Here is a 13,245-nt window from a genome sequence, read left to right as displayed (position 1 = left end):
AGGCAGATTCTTTACAGTCTGCGCCACCAGGAAGGCAGCATAGTGCCTAACACAGTATTAAATTCTCAATAAATATTTACAATATAATTTCTAAGACAAAGTCTCAGTGAAAGAAGAGAGAAAACTGAGTAAGAACTTATTGGAGAAAGTCTGTCAAAATGATGATGAAAGCCATCAGACTTGCGGAGGGAGTCCTGTTTTTGGACTTGCTGTGATAAGACGTCACAGCAAGTGGGGGGGACGACCTTGCCTGATACCACCTTCTGCATTTCCTTTGATCGATGAGTTACCCAAGGAACCTCAAAGGGAACGTTCAACGGTAAACACACACAACCTAGCACCCGAACAGGGGCACAAACAGGGCCTAGTGTGTTCAACTTGTTAGGCTTTTGGCTCCAACCCCTTTCTAATAATCTGTATTCATCAGGGTACTATAGTTGGCATTCTGTCGACACTTGTTTAATGTTTGCTTTACTAAAAAAAAAAAGTAATGCGACTATTCTCAAGTATCAATCATGAGCCCTTCTGCAGTTTTTCTTGGAACCAGCCTTTAGAAGTTGGTTTGCAAAAATGGGAAGACTTCGCTCAGAACTTCTGAGTTGGTTCCTTTTAGTCAAACTGAAGACGTGAAGGTTTTAGAGGCACACTCCCCAAATTTATGCGTGCAATCTAATACTTGGCAAGTCAAAAGACAAGTGAGACTCCGGGATTGACAAGGAGGCTGGAGAACGGCATCTTGGACTTTGAAACTACCCCCATCCCATTTTACCCACTCTTTCTTAAAATGCAATTAAATTCTGTTCGACTTCCTATCACTCACGCAAGAAACTACCAACTAGCCCGCCACGCCACTCCCGGACGACCACACCTGGTGTATCCGCTGCAGAATCTCCAACTCCCGCCACGGGTTTGGCCTGTGTCCGTCCCAAAGCGGAAGTGACTTCAAAAGGACAAACTGAAAGTAATAGAGTGCAAATAGCAGGAATCTAAAACCCCTACCACGTTCCGAGAAAATACTCTTCCCCGACTCCCTTTTCTAACTCTTCTCGCTCCTTCTATTAGGGTGGCGAAAAGGCTTCACCTCAGCCCTGAGGTTATTTCCCAGCCCCAAACTCCACATCATTCAGAAATATATTCTTTTTCATTGGCCGATGAGGCGGCGTGGGTATCCCCCATGAACTACAATTCCCGTCAGGCCCCGCGGGAAGCAAACTGAGGAAAGGATATGGGCGGGGACAAAGCATTTTGGGAGCTGTAGTCGGCTGCAAGCCGAAAAGGGTAATCACCCCGCCTTTCCCCATTGAGACTGGAGAAACCAGGTGTTGGTCTTAGAGCCCGTTACCGCTGAGAGGAGGAGCCAAATCCTTCAGCAGTATTCCCCACCTCCAACCACATGGAGGACGAAAATTTTCCTTTCCTCCTATAAAACAGTATAAATACTCCTGAGGAAATATAGTTGTCTTTCCAATACATCCAGGTCAGTAAAAATTCCCAGAACTCCCCCAACCTCAGGTTCCAACTCGTGGGAAAAGGTGGCTCTTTCTCAAGTGGGCAAAATGGCTGTCCTCCTAGGTTTATTATTGGTTGTCCTTTGCGTCCTTCAAGGGCGGATACTTACAGCCGATTGGCTCTTTTTCCTTTGAGGGTGGAGAAAGATTTGGCACGGCTCTCCCGCGGCCCGGGAGGAGATGAAGGGGTGGAGAGAAGGCCGTTTTTTGAGGTGTGATTGGATAATCCTCCTGCCACTCCAAGGATGTACATCCTATGATTTGTCGACTGCTCTCAAAGAGAACGAGGAGGCGGGGCTAGTGCGTGGTGGGAAGGGGCGGGATTCTGCCAGCCGCGGCTGCCGCTGGAGCCGGTGTCCGGGCTGGTGATGGGGTTAATTCCCTTTCGTAAGACTCCTACTTGCACCCACCCAGCCCCGCCGTCGCCCCGCCGCGCCGCGCTCCAACCGCCTCCTCCTCCTCCTCAGTAACGCGGGTAAGAGATGCCCTCCCCTCCCCCTCTTCAGCTCCCCGGGAATAACGCGCCTCCCTCCCCTCCCCCGCCCGCCAGCCGGTAGCGCTAACGGAGAAGGAGGCAGTCAGGGGAGAGATGTGATGTGTGAGAAGGTGGCCTTCCCCGCCGAGCGGTCGACGCTCCAGCCAGGGCCCCGCCAAGGTGCTGCTGCTGCCAGCCCCGCTGGGAGGTCGGGTTCTAAGGGAGCCCCGGCTCGCCTGGCCCGCCGCTGCGCCTGCAGCTGCATCTAGTACCTTGCGCCCACCGCCCCCACCCGGGGGCCATGTGAAAAGCAAAGCCCTCGAGGCCTAGCGGAGGAGACTGGGGAAAGGTTCCCGAGTCCCTGCTATGGCTGCTGCTGCTGTTCTTGCACCCCCAGGGACTGGGGAACCAACCACAGCAGGCCTGCCCGGAGCGGGTGCCGTTCGGGGCTCTGCTCTCCTGGGTGGCTAGCGCCCGTGCTCCAGGCTCCCCGGCCCACCCCGCGGCCGCTGCCCCCTGGCCTTGCATCCCGAAAATTTTTAGAAAGGAAATAAGACATTCCGACTGGTTGATGAGATGTTAGGTGGTACATTTTGCGTGTGGTACCAGAAAAAGCACAGTGGGAATATTGGAAAGAAAGTTGAATGACTGTCAGTGCCACAGACCTCGGGGATCAGATTTACACCCATCAGGGTTGAGCCTTCGGCTCTGCCCCCCAGATCCCTGTGTGTTTGAAGTTTTTTGTCGTTCTCTTTTTTGTTGTTGCTAGGTGCAGAGGAGAGTGCCTCTGTTCTTTGAGCTTGCTTTAATGCAGAAACAAACTGTTGAGGCTCTCAAGGTCCCGTGTATAATTGGGATAGCAGGTCAACTAAGTAAAAGGCGAAGAGGTGCTTGCTTAAATAGGAAGGCTTAATGAGTAGCGGATGGTTTTTATAATATGATTTTCCAGAGTAGAAAAAAAAATGTGTGTGTGTATATATATATTTGTATGTATATGAATATATATGCATTTATATGTATGTATATATATCACTCTTGAGATTATGGTTTGCATAACTGTAATCTGAAGAAACTGCTTTTAGCCTAAATGTCATTGATTACAAGAACTTTTGAATAACAAAAAGATGGTTCAAGTCGAACTGGCAGCCCACCTACTTGTAATGTTTGAAACAGTGAACTCTGTGCCATATTTTACATAGTAGGATACCAGTATGACTAGGTTAATTGGACACAGGGCTTGACAAAATTTGGTACATTTGGCCATACTTGAGAGGGATTTCTTTTTCCTCACGTGTTGATTGAGTGCTCATCTTTTCAGTCCTTGCTTTTTTGTCTGGGTGAATATGTCCTTAAATACTGGAGTCTGTGGACATGTTTGTAATCACAGGTAAAACCCTAGGCCCACTTCTGAGACTTACTTGTAACCAGCATAAACTAGGGTTCTGAAGAGATACTTGAGTTTTGACTGTGTTGGACCATTTTCTTTAGGATCTAAGAAGGCTCTACTGGCCTAATGATCTTCCATAATCCATAACTAATATACCTAGGTATAGAATTGACTTGGATTCATAAATTCAGTATCTGGAAGAAATTTGGTTGTGTGTTAGAATTAAGAAATGAACATGTAACCCTGAAAGGTAAGTTCTCTCAGCTCCCCACAAAAAGTACCCAGAGCACACGTTACTCGGCCCAGCATTTTCTAAAACTTGTTGGTTAATTGATAAATATATAATGCTTTCAGATCTCATGTGCCTTATGTACAGAAAGGGCTGTTGAAAATATAGACGGCTTCTTCTGCATTCTGTCACTAGCTACAGGACCCCTCTATGACCCTTAGTTCAGTTTCCTCAGCTATAAAATGGGAATAGTTATGCTCAGCTCAAGGAGTTGTGAATATTTTCGAGATGAAGTACTTAAAACCCCTAGCATCACCTAACACTTAGTATGTATGTTAAACGTTAACTGTTGTTACCGTCACACATATTGAAAGAATGAGTTGGTTTCTCAAATGCCTATGGTGGTGTTGGAGCCTCAGGACATGTTCTATTAGTGAGGAGTTCTGTGGAGGTTTTCATTTATATTGTAACTTAAAGTGCAATTTGTTATTAGCCATTTTCAAAGTGGAAGACGTGAGAAATTGGTCATCAGGCACAGAAGAGTTATTATTTTATAGAAGATTTTTTGATTTTGTATTAGAGTGTAAGTGTTGAGTTTCAAATGGATTATTTGGAGTAAAAGTATGTGTCAGGTTATTTTAACGATAAATAATTGTAATACCGCTAAGGTGTTATTGAGCTGTTACGTTTTCAAGATCAAGTTTATGTACTTGCTATCCATATTCACCCGGGGCAGGGAGCTATTGAACTTTTTATAGTGTTAGTAAGATTGAGTGAGTTATTTGAATTCGTTATGGCCGTAGATTGACTACTGTTTTGTTGCTGCTTTGAATTCTCATTATTTATCAGTTCTTAAGTGTTTCTTTTCTGTGTAACAACATTTCAGACAAACTGTTCCTTTCTCCTCCCAGGAACTTTTGAAAATGTACTGGGTCTTCACACATAATGGTGTCCTTGGAGTGCGTACAGTGAGACAAATTTAAGGTTAGCTTGGAAACAGTTTTTTTATGGAGTCTTCTGACAGTAGTGTCTGGCTAGGGTTCAGGGCAGCTCTACCTGATGCTGAATACGAGCTGAAGTATATAATGTTGTGGCACGCCTCCTGGGTTATTGAACCCACACTGTTGGGTGCTCCTTTGAGGGACCTTACATGGCAGCAGCAGTAGAAAATTTTGTAAAATTGAAATAAGCTTTTAAAAATACTATGCATAAGACAAGAAACATCGAGTAATGAAAGATTCTCTAGTACTGGCACTTTAGAATACCTAATTATACCCATTTCAGTTAATGTTAAGTTCTAATTCCTCAGAAATAAAGAAGTACTGAGAGTTGATAGTAGGTTTTGTGGGGTTTTTTCCATTCTTGAAAATGTTGTAACAAACACTTTAAGACTGATGGGTTTATATTATATTCTTGCTGCTTGGATTAGAAAATTTCACAATTACCACTTTCAGGGTCCATTATAAATATGTTGAGTAGTCCGTGTGTCAAAAGAGGTGTGGTTACAAATGGTAGCGAACTTTTCAGATAGCACTTGCTGCTCCAAACCACAGAATCAGTACACTGTTTAGTCATATCTACATACAATGATGATACCTTACTGCTTATCACTTAATATGAATAAACTAAGATGGTTATCATAAAGAGAAGGGAGCATGTCCATTCTTCTCAGAATAATAGTCTTTTTTTAAAAATGTAAAATCTTCCACTTGATCCATGTGAATTCTGATAATGTTTACTAATATTACAGGCTTGGGCAAAGAAATAATAAAATCAAACAATTTTATTAAGTTAACTTTGCTTTCCAAATAAGTATATGTTGTATAATGAAACAGATTTGCTTATACCTGGTAAGCATGTGTATTTTTTTCAGGATTTATTTCAATTAGTTATTTACTGATGGTTGAATTAAGAGGTGAGTTATTTAATCCTGGCTCAGAACTAGTTCTCTACGTTATTTTCCAAAAATTTGTTTTTTTGTTCCCAGATTTTATTCTTTATTATTTTGCCTCTTCTTTCTTCCATAGTTAACACATACTTATTAAGTTAAAATTTTTTTGTATGAGTTTTGCAAGCCTACCCTTGATAATCTGTTATTCTCTCTTTGCCCTCTGAATTGTAGATTAGTGACTTTTTTCTTAATTTCTACCCGTAAGCTCCTTTCTCCAAGCAAATTGTGAGGTTTTTGTTCCTCCTCTTTTCATAAATGCTAGCTCACATAACAAGTTTAGATGATTGATCTTGTAAGCCTACTTGACTAACGTTTTCATCCACAATTCCCTAAAACTACTTTATTTCCAAAAGAAATTAAATGTGGAGCATAAATTCCATTTTTTAAAATTCTTAACATTTTTTTCTTAAAAGTCAATAATTTGATATTATTTGATATTGTCTTAAGAGTTTAAAGACTATAATTTGACTTCCCCAACTTCAGTTTAATCAGTAACAGATGTAAATTACTTTTGTGGACTAGTTGTGCAGTTAACGTTACTAACCTGCCTTCTACATGAAACAAGTTCCGTGCTAGCATAAAATAACATGTTAAAGTCTGAGTTAGAGGTTTAACTATCTGCAGATTTACTTTGTTGTCTTGGCCCTCACTGAGGACGGAAGCTGTGGGATTTAATTTTTTTTTTTTTTTAAGTTTTAATGTTGGGGGGGGAATCTCTGTGTGTGTGTATATATATATGTATATATGTATGTATATAAAAGCAGCAGTTTAAATAAGCATAAGGCCTTCGTGTTAAAAGTTCTCTTGGGTAAAAATAAGTATCTTTTTTTACTGGAAACAACCCAGACACCCTTAAGTGAGTGAACGGTTAAACAACCAGTGCCGTCTCTGCACCATGGAATGCTATGCAGCAATAAAAAGGAACAAACTGCTGTACACAGCAACTTGGATATATCTTAAAGGAATTATGCCAGATGAAAAACCAATCTTGAAATGGAACTACCATGTGGTTCCATATATATATATATATATATATATATATATAGCATTTTCAAAGTGACAAATTAAAAGGCAGATAGGTTGGCAGTTGCCAAGCATTGCTGGGTGGGAGGAGCAGGGTGATTGTGATTGTAAAGGGTTAACATGAGAGATCTTTGTGGTAATTGAACAGCTCTGTACTTTGATTGTGGTGGTGGTTATGTAAATCGATATCATGTGATAAAATTACGTAAAAACACAGTGTGTGTAAAATCGTTAAAATCTGAATCAAATTGTGGATTATATCAGTGTCAATCTCTGGTTTTGATATTGAACTACACTTATACAGTCATTCCTTGATATCCACTGGGGATTGGTTCTGGGACTGCCCTTGAATACCAAAATTCACAGATGCTCAAGTCCCTTGTATTAAATGGAATAGTATTTGCGTATAAACCTATGTATATACTGTCATATACTTTAATCTACCTCTAAGTTACTTATAATATCAAATACTTTGTAAGTTGTTGTAAATACAATACAAATGTTGTGTAAATAGTTGCCAGTGCATGGCAAGTTCAGTTTTGCCTTTGGAACTTTCCTAAATTTTTTTCCTGAATGTTTTCTGTCTGAGGTTGGTTGGATCCAGAGATAGGCAACATGTGGATGAGGAGAGCCAAATGTATAATGTTATCATTGGGGAAAACTGGATGAAGAAGAGTACATGGGTGGTTGCTGTACTATTTTTTTATGACTGAAGTTATCATCATTTTAAAATTATTAAGTCAATTACAAAAAATATCCAGTACTTACATATGTGTCCCTGTATAGTATTGGGGGGCAGAAGCATCTGTTTTTTAAAAATTATTCTCTGCAAAATACCAATTCATATATTTCTTATTGTTCACTTGTTTTATTTATACTGTCTTATTCACATGCATCTGCACGCAGTAGAAATGCTTCTACATTAGACGTATCCAACATGCAGTTTCTGTTTTCATTTTATATGCTTTGTTTTCCCTAAATGCCAGTTCATTCTTCTTTTTAAAATTTTTATTTTTTTAGGCTGTGCTTTGTGGCATGAAGGATCTTAGCACCCACACTAAGATGAGTGGAATTGGCTAAGGGATTGACCCTTGCCTCCTGCACTGGGAGCATGGAGTCTTTTAAAATTTTATTTATTTCTTTATGGCTGTGCTGGGTCTTGCTGTGCGCTGGCTTTCTCTAGTTGCGGTGTGCAGGGGCTGCTGTTTGTTGCAGCGCACAGGCTTCTCAATGCTGGGGCTTCTCTTGTTGTGGAGCACAGGCTCTAGGCACGTGGGTTCAGTAGTTGTGGCACAAAGACTTAGTTGCTCCACCACATGTGAGATCTTTCTGGAACAGAGATCAAACCCGTGTTCCCTGTATTGGTAGGCAGATTCTTAACCACCAGACCACCAGGGAAGTCCCCATTCTTCTTTTTTTCAGGCTTGCTGCACTTTCTCTTTCCAACCTTGCTTCATATAAACAGGAAGGAATCTGATACTGGTCATCTATATTATTTTGTTCATTTTCCAATTGCTATAAAAGAATTTTGGTTTTGTCAAGAGAGGCTGTACATTCATTATTCAACTAGATAGTTGCATTTTAAGCTGTTGAAATCTGTAGAACAAGAGATTTTTTTCCCTTGTAAAGACAACAAATGAGATATAATTTGAGGGAAGAAAGTTATATTTAGTTACACTGTGTTTATTGTGTGACCATAAACCTTTTAGTACAAAAGTATTAAATGTTTTAAAGCAATGCAGGAGGAATGTGAGGTCAAAAATAAGTCATAGGTCACCAACTTGGAAAGGATACACTTTGTGTGATATGCATGATCTTGATCCATTTTGAGTTAATTGTTGTGTATGGTGTGAGGAAGAGATCCAAATGCATTCTTCTACATGTGGATATCTTTTTTTTTTTTTTTTGGTCTCAGCATTATTTGTTGTTATTTCCCCATTGAATTGTCTTAACACATTTGTTGACCATAAATGTAGATTTGTTCTCATTTCTATTCCATTGACTTATTTGTCCATCATTATTCTAGTAGTCCCACACTGTAGCTTTGGAAAAAGTTTCGAAATTGGAACATCTTTCTTTGAAGAAACCAGCTTGGTTTTGATAAAATTGTATCAAATAGATCAATTTGGGGAGTATTGTCATTTTAACAATATTGAGAGGATTTCTTTAATAATTAGTGATTCATTTGAAAAGAATAATAAGTTTATTGTAACATAAATACAGTTGAACCTCCATATCTGCTGGTCTGCATACATAGGTCAGCCAGCAGTGGATTGAAAAATAGTGTTTAAAAAAACAATCCAGAAAGTTCCAAAAACAAAATAATTTGCCATGTTTGGGTGACTGTATAGCATTTATATTATATTTATGATGGTTTACATAGTATTTGCTTTGCATTAGGTATTGTAAGTAATCTAGAGATGATTTCAAGTTTGCAGAAGGATGCACAAAGGTTATATTCAAATACTGTGCCATTATATATGAGGGACTTGAGCATTTGTGGATTTGGGAACCAGGAGAGTGACCCTGGAACAAATACCCCATGGATATTGGGAGACAACTGTAATGTGTTTTGTTAAAAATATATTTTCAAAGTAAAAATGAGAAGAAAGGCATTGTTCTACTTTTTTGCAAAACTCCATAACGTACGGCTTATAAGAAAATATTCTCGTATCTATTTTTCCATTCACTCTGACATTATATGTGATTTTGATAGAAGTATAAGACAATTTGGCCTGATACAGATATGTAGAGGAAAGGGGAAGGATCTCATGAACGCTTTGAAAGCATCTTGATCTGCAGTGGTCATTGAACCACACTTTAGGAATAGCTTGTCCAGTGGAAAGAAGTATCTTTGGAGACTCAGAAACTTGGTTGAAAATCACCAATCTGCTACTTAACAGCTCATGTGGTTTTTGAGCAAGTTACTTAGCCTCTCAGTCTTCCTTCGCCATTTTTTTCCTTCGCCTTTTAAATGAGGGTTTTATAAGGAGGAAACACGATCACGCCTGTAAATTTGTGTGTGTGTTAGTTGCTCTGCAACTCCGTGGACTGTAGTTCACCAATCTCCTCTGTCCATGGGATTCTCCAGGCAGAAATTCTGCAGTGTGTTGCCATGCCCTCCCCCAGGGGATCTTCCCAACCCAGGGATCTAACCCAGGTTTCCCACATTGCAGGAGGATTCTTTACCTTCTGAGCCACCAGGGAAGCCTAACTTTTGGGTGTATAAAAACCACCAAAGGCTTAAGGCTTGTCTTTTTTCATTTATATTTGTCAACCTCTGTTAGATAGGATTGGCTCAGAGGATAAAGTGTCTGCCTGCAATGTGGGAGATCTCGGTTCGATCCCTGGGTCGGGAAGATCCCCTGCAGAAGGAAATGGCAACCCACTCCACTATTCTTGCCTGGAGAATCCCATGGACGGAGGAGCCTGGTAGGCTACAGTCCAGGGGGTCGCAAAGAGTCTGACATGACTGAGCGACTTCACTTTCTTTCTCTTTCTTTTCCCAGGTGGCTCTGGTAAATAATCCGCCTGTCAGTGCAGGATACGCAGGAAACACTGGGTGGGGAAGAACCCCTGGAGTAGGAAATGGCAACCCGCTGCAGTATTCTTGCCTGAAAAATTCCATAGACAGAGGAGCCTGGAGGGTTAAAGTCCATGAGGTTGCAAAGAGTCGAACATGACTGAATGAGCACACTCATACACGCACATTATATAGGATTGGCTAATTTTTTTTCCCACTGAAAGTGTACGTACCATAGCATGGTAACTTTCATGTAAATTTGGTTCAATGTAATAATAGTATTTATTTTAAAAGCTGAACTTTGTTCATATAAGTTTCTACTTAACTACGGATTACAGTAGCAAACAAGTAAGGATGAGAAAGGACCAACAAAAATAAAGAAATTATTCAGAAATCAGGGTAAACTGATGTCTCCTTTAAGGCAGTTTGTTACCTTACTGCAGTCCTGCTATTAACTTTCGGAAGACAGAAGGAAATTGCAAAAATTCTGCCTTAGAGAATGGTTCTTTAGCATGTATTTTCCCAGTAAAAATTAATTAGGTTAAAATATAAATGATTTCAAATCCTCAGTGATTGTATAAATACTGAACCAAATATCCAGTCGACATTGCTGCAGGTTTTTTTTTTTTTTTTCCCAACAAAGCAGGTTGAAAAACGGAATGAGGTGTGGGGTCCAATTTGGACATGGTGGTCAGAAGGCCTCTTGACATAACTGATGATGTGAAGGAAGAACATTCTGAGTAGGAGGAAGAGAAAGGACAAGGGCCATGGCATGGGGGCATACTTGGGTGGAGATGGAAATTACACTTGTTTACTGAAGTTCAGCGGTGTTCGCTCAAATTCAGGATTTAAAGGAGCAAGAACATTGGAACGCTTTGAAGTGTGGCTCTGGGGCTGTCATGTATGCGTATTTATTAGCTAAGTGAATCACTTCCTCTGTAGACCCTCTTAATTCCAAATGTACTGAATTTTAAGGGACATTTTAAAAGCCTAAACCCAAGTCTTTAATCTGTACTTGTTAAAGGTTTCTTGTCTTTTCAGTGCTAAACCAAGAGATCTGGTAGTTTTTCTTAGAATTACCTGCATTTACATACTATGTGAGCCAGCTCAGTTGCTACATTGAGTCCAACTCTTTTGAGACCCTATGGACTGTAGCCTACCAGGCTCTTCTGTCCATGGAATTTTCCAGGCAAGAATACTGGAGCGGGTTGCCATTTCCACCTCCAGATTTTCCAACCCAGGGATTGAACCTGTGGCTCCTGTTTGGCCAGCAGATTCTTTACCACTGAGCCACCTGGGAAGCCCCACCAGATAAACTGTTCTCTTGGAATGGTGAGAAGTCATCTGGTCCAACCGTAGTAGTTCTCAAGGACTGGTCCAGTTACCTAGGTAGCTTTTCATAGTTAGCTGCTTTTCCTTACTTTCTTCTTTCAAAGGATATTAGAAAGGGAGAGAGAGCCGAGTCATGCCTTTTTGAGCAGGCTTTTGTGGGGAACTTACATGAGAGGGAAATCAAGCAGATAGTGATTTAGCCTTTGCTTGAACTTTTCTAATGACAGGAGTGTATTCTCAAGGGACTCGTCTCTTCTGCATATAGTGTATGTGTATAGGGGGTGGTGTAGGGAAGAAAGGCATAGTCAAAGGAGAGGGGATTCAACTGCTCCCAAACACAATTGAAAAGTTATCATAAAGGTGTCTCAGTATCAATGTCACCAGTCCCCTCTCCCCATCCCTCACATCCTCAGAGAGTAAAAATGTTGGCAGGGATGAGAGACTTCTTTGCTCAGGCGTAAGACCCTCTTGTTTGGCCCTGTTGTCTAAAATGAGGGAAATGGTGGAGGACTAATCCTACAGATGTCCTCAGTAGGTACTTTGCTCCTTTATATTCCCCCTGGCTGTTTAGCACCATCCTTAGACTTGTTGGGTTATAGTCCTTGTTGTTACTGGCGGAGGAGCTCCAGCTAGACTATGATGGTGTCTTTATGATGTTAGGTTTTGTTTTATTCAAGGTGGTATGATCACAGGAAATGAAAGTCTTAGAGACAGTTTTTAAATCTATTTTTAGAACATTCTGGTAACAAGTCGATTTGAGAAAAATGATGCTCAGATTTCAGTGTTTTTACACAGGTAATATTGCCAACATCTGTTCAAATCAAAAACATTTCACGTCTATTCAGTACACTCAACAGATTGTAAACTTGTTAAACTTTAAAAGAATCAAAACAATGTAAACACGAAAAAAATCAAACAGTAAATGGATCTGTAATTGATTATCATGCCTTTGTCTACTGTTATCAGAATTGATGAGTCCCTTGAAGACAGTTCAGTTCAGTCGCTCAGTCATGTCCGACTCTTTGCGACTCCACGAACCGCAGCACACCAGGCCTCCTTGTCCATCACCAGCTCCCAGAGTTACCCAAACTCATGTCCATTGAGTCGATGATGCCATCCAACCATCTCATCCTCTGTCATCCCCTTTTCCTCCTGCCTTCAGTCTTTCCCAGAATCAGGGTCTTTTCAAATGAGTCAGCTCTTCACATCAGGTGGCCAAAGTATTGGAGTTTTACCTTCAACATCAGTCCTTCTGATGAATACCTAGGACTGATCTCCTTTAGGATGGACTGGTTGGATCTCCTTGCAGTCCAGGGGACTCTCAAGAGTCTTCTCCAACACCGCAGTTCAAAAGCACCAATTCTTCTGGGCTCAGCTTTCTTTATACTCCAACTCTCACATCCATACACGACTACTGGAAAAAACATAGCCTTGACTAGACGGACCTTTGTTGGTAAAGTAATGTCTCTACTTTTTAATATGCTGTCTAGATTTGTCATAACTTTTCTTCCAAGGAGTAAGCGTCTTTTAATTTCATGGCTGCAGTCACCATCTGCAGTGATTTTTGGAGCCCAGAAAACTCAAGTCAGCCACTGTTTCCACAAGTAGAATGTTACTAGCATCAAAAGTCAAATAATTGTTTTTTTTTTAATTTCCATCTATTTGTCAGTATCATGCAAGTTTTGTTACACATTAAAAGCATGGATTTCCTTAAAAATATTTTTTTCCAGTTTTATTGAGGTTTCTAACTTTCCTTTTTTCTGATGAACAAATAATAATGTACCATCAACATATCCTCAGTGTTATTCAATGTCTGT

At 40.5% G+C, this 13,245-nt stretch overlaps 2 protein-coding genes across 24 annotated transcripts in view; one reads left to right on the top strand and one right to left on the bottom strand.

Annotated features, from left to right (window-relative positions):
* The window catches only part of ZRANB3 (zinc finger RANBP2-type containing 3), a 296,619-nt gene extending 295,697 nt beyond the window's left edge, over positions 1–922 (bottom strand). For all 4 annotated transcript variants that reach the window (XM_042243938.2, XM_060410091.1, XM_012138942.5 and 1 more), the window contains exon 1: positions 869–922. The gene's annotated coding sequence lies outside the window, so the exon portion shown is untranslated. The remainder of the gene's footprint in view (positions 1–868) is intronic.
* Positions 923–1,821: 899 nt separating this feature from the next.
* The window catches only part of R3HDM1 (R3H domain containing 1), a 162,786-nt gene continuing 151,362 nt past the window's right edge, over positions 1,822–13,245 (top strand). For all 20 annotated transcript variants that reach the window (XM_060410088.1, XM_060410087.1, XM_060410080.1 and 17 more), the window contains exon 1: positions 1,822–1,983. The gene's annotated coding sequence lies outside the window, so the exon portion shown is untranslated. The remainder of the gene's footprint in view (positions 1,984–13,245) is intronic.

This window comes from Ovis aries, chromosome 2 (assembly GCF_016772045.2).
Source record: "Ovis aries strain OAR_USU_Benz2616 breed Rambouillet chromosome 2, ARS-UI_Ramb_v3.0, whole genome shotgun sequence".
Classification (NCBI taxonomy): Eukaryota; Metazoa; Chordata; class Mammalia; order Artiodactyla; family Bovidae; genus Ovis; species Ovis aries.
Note: the sequence above shows the minus strand (reverse complement) of the source record. Positions and strands in the feature narration are given on the sequence as shown.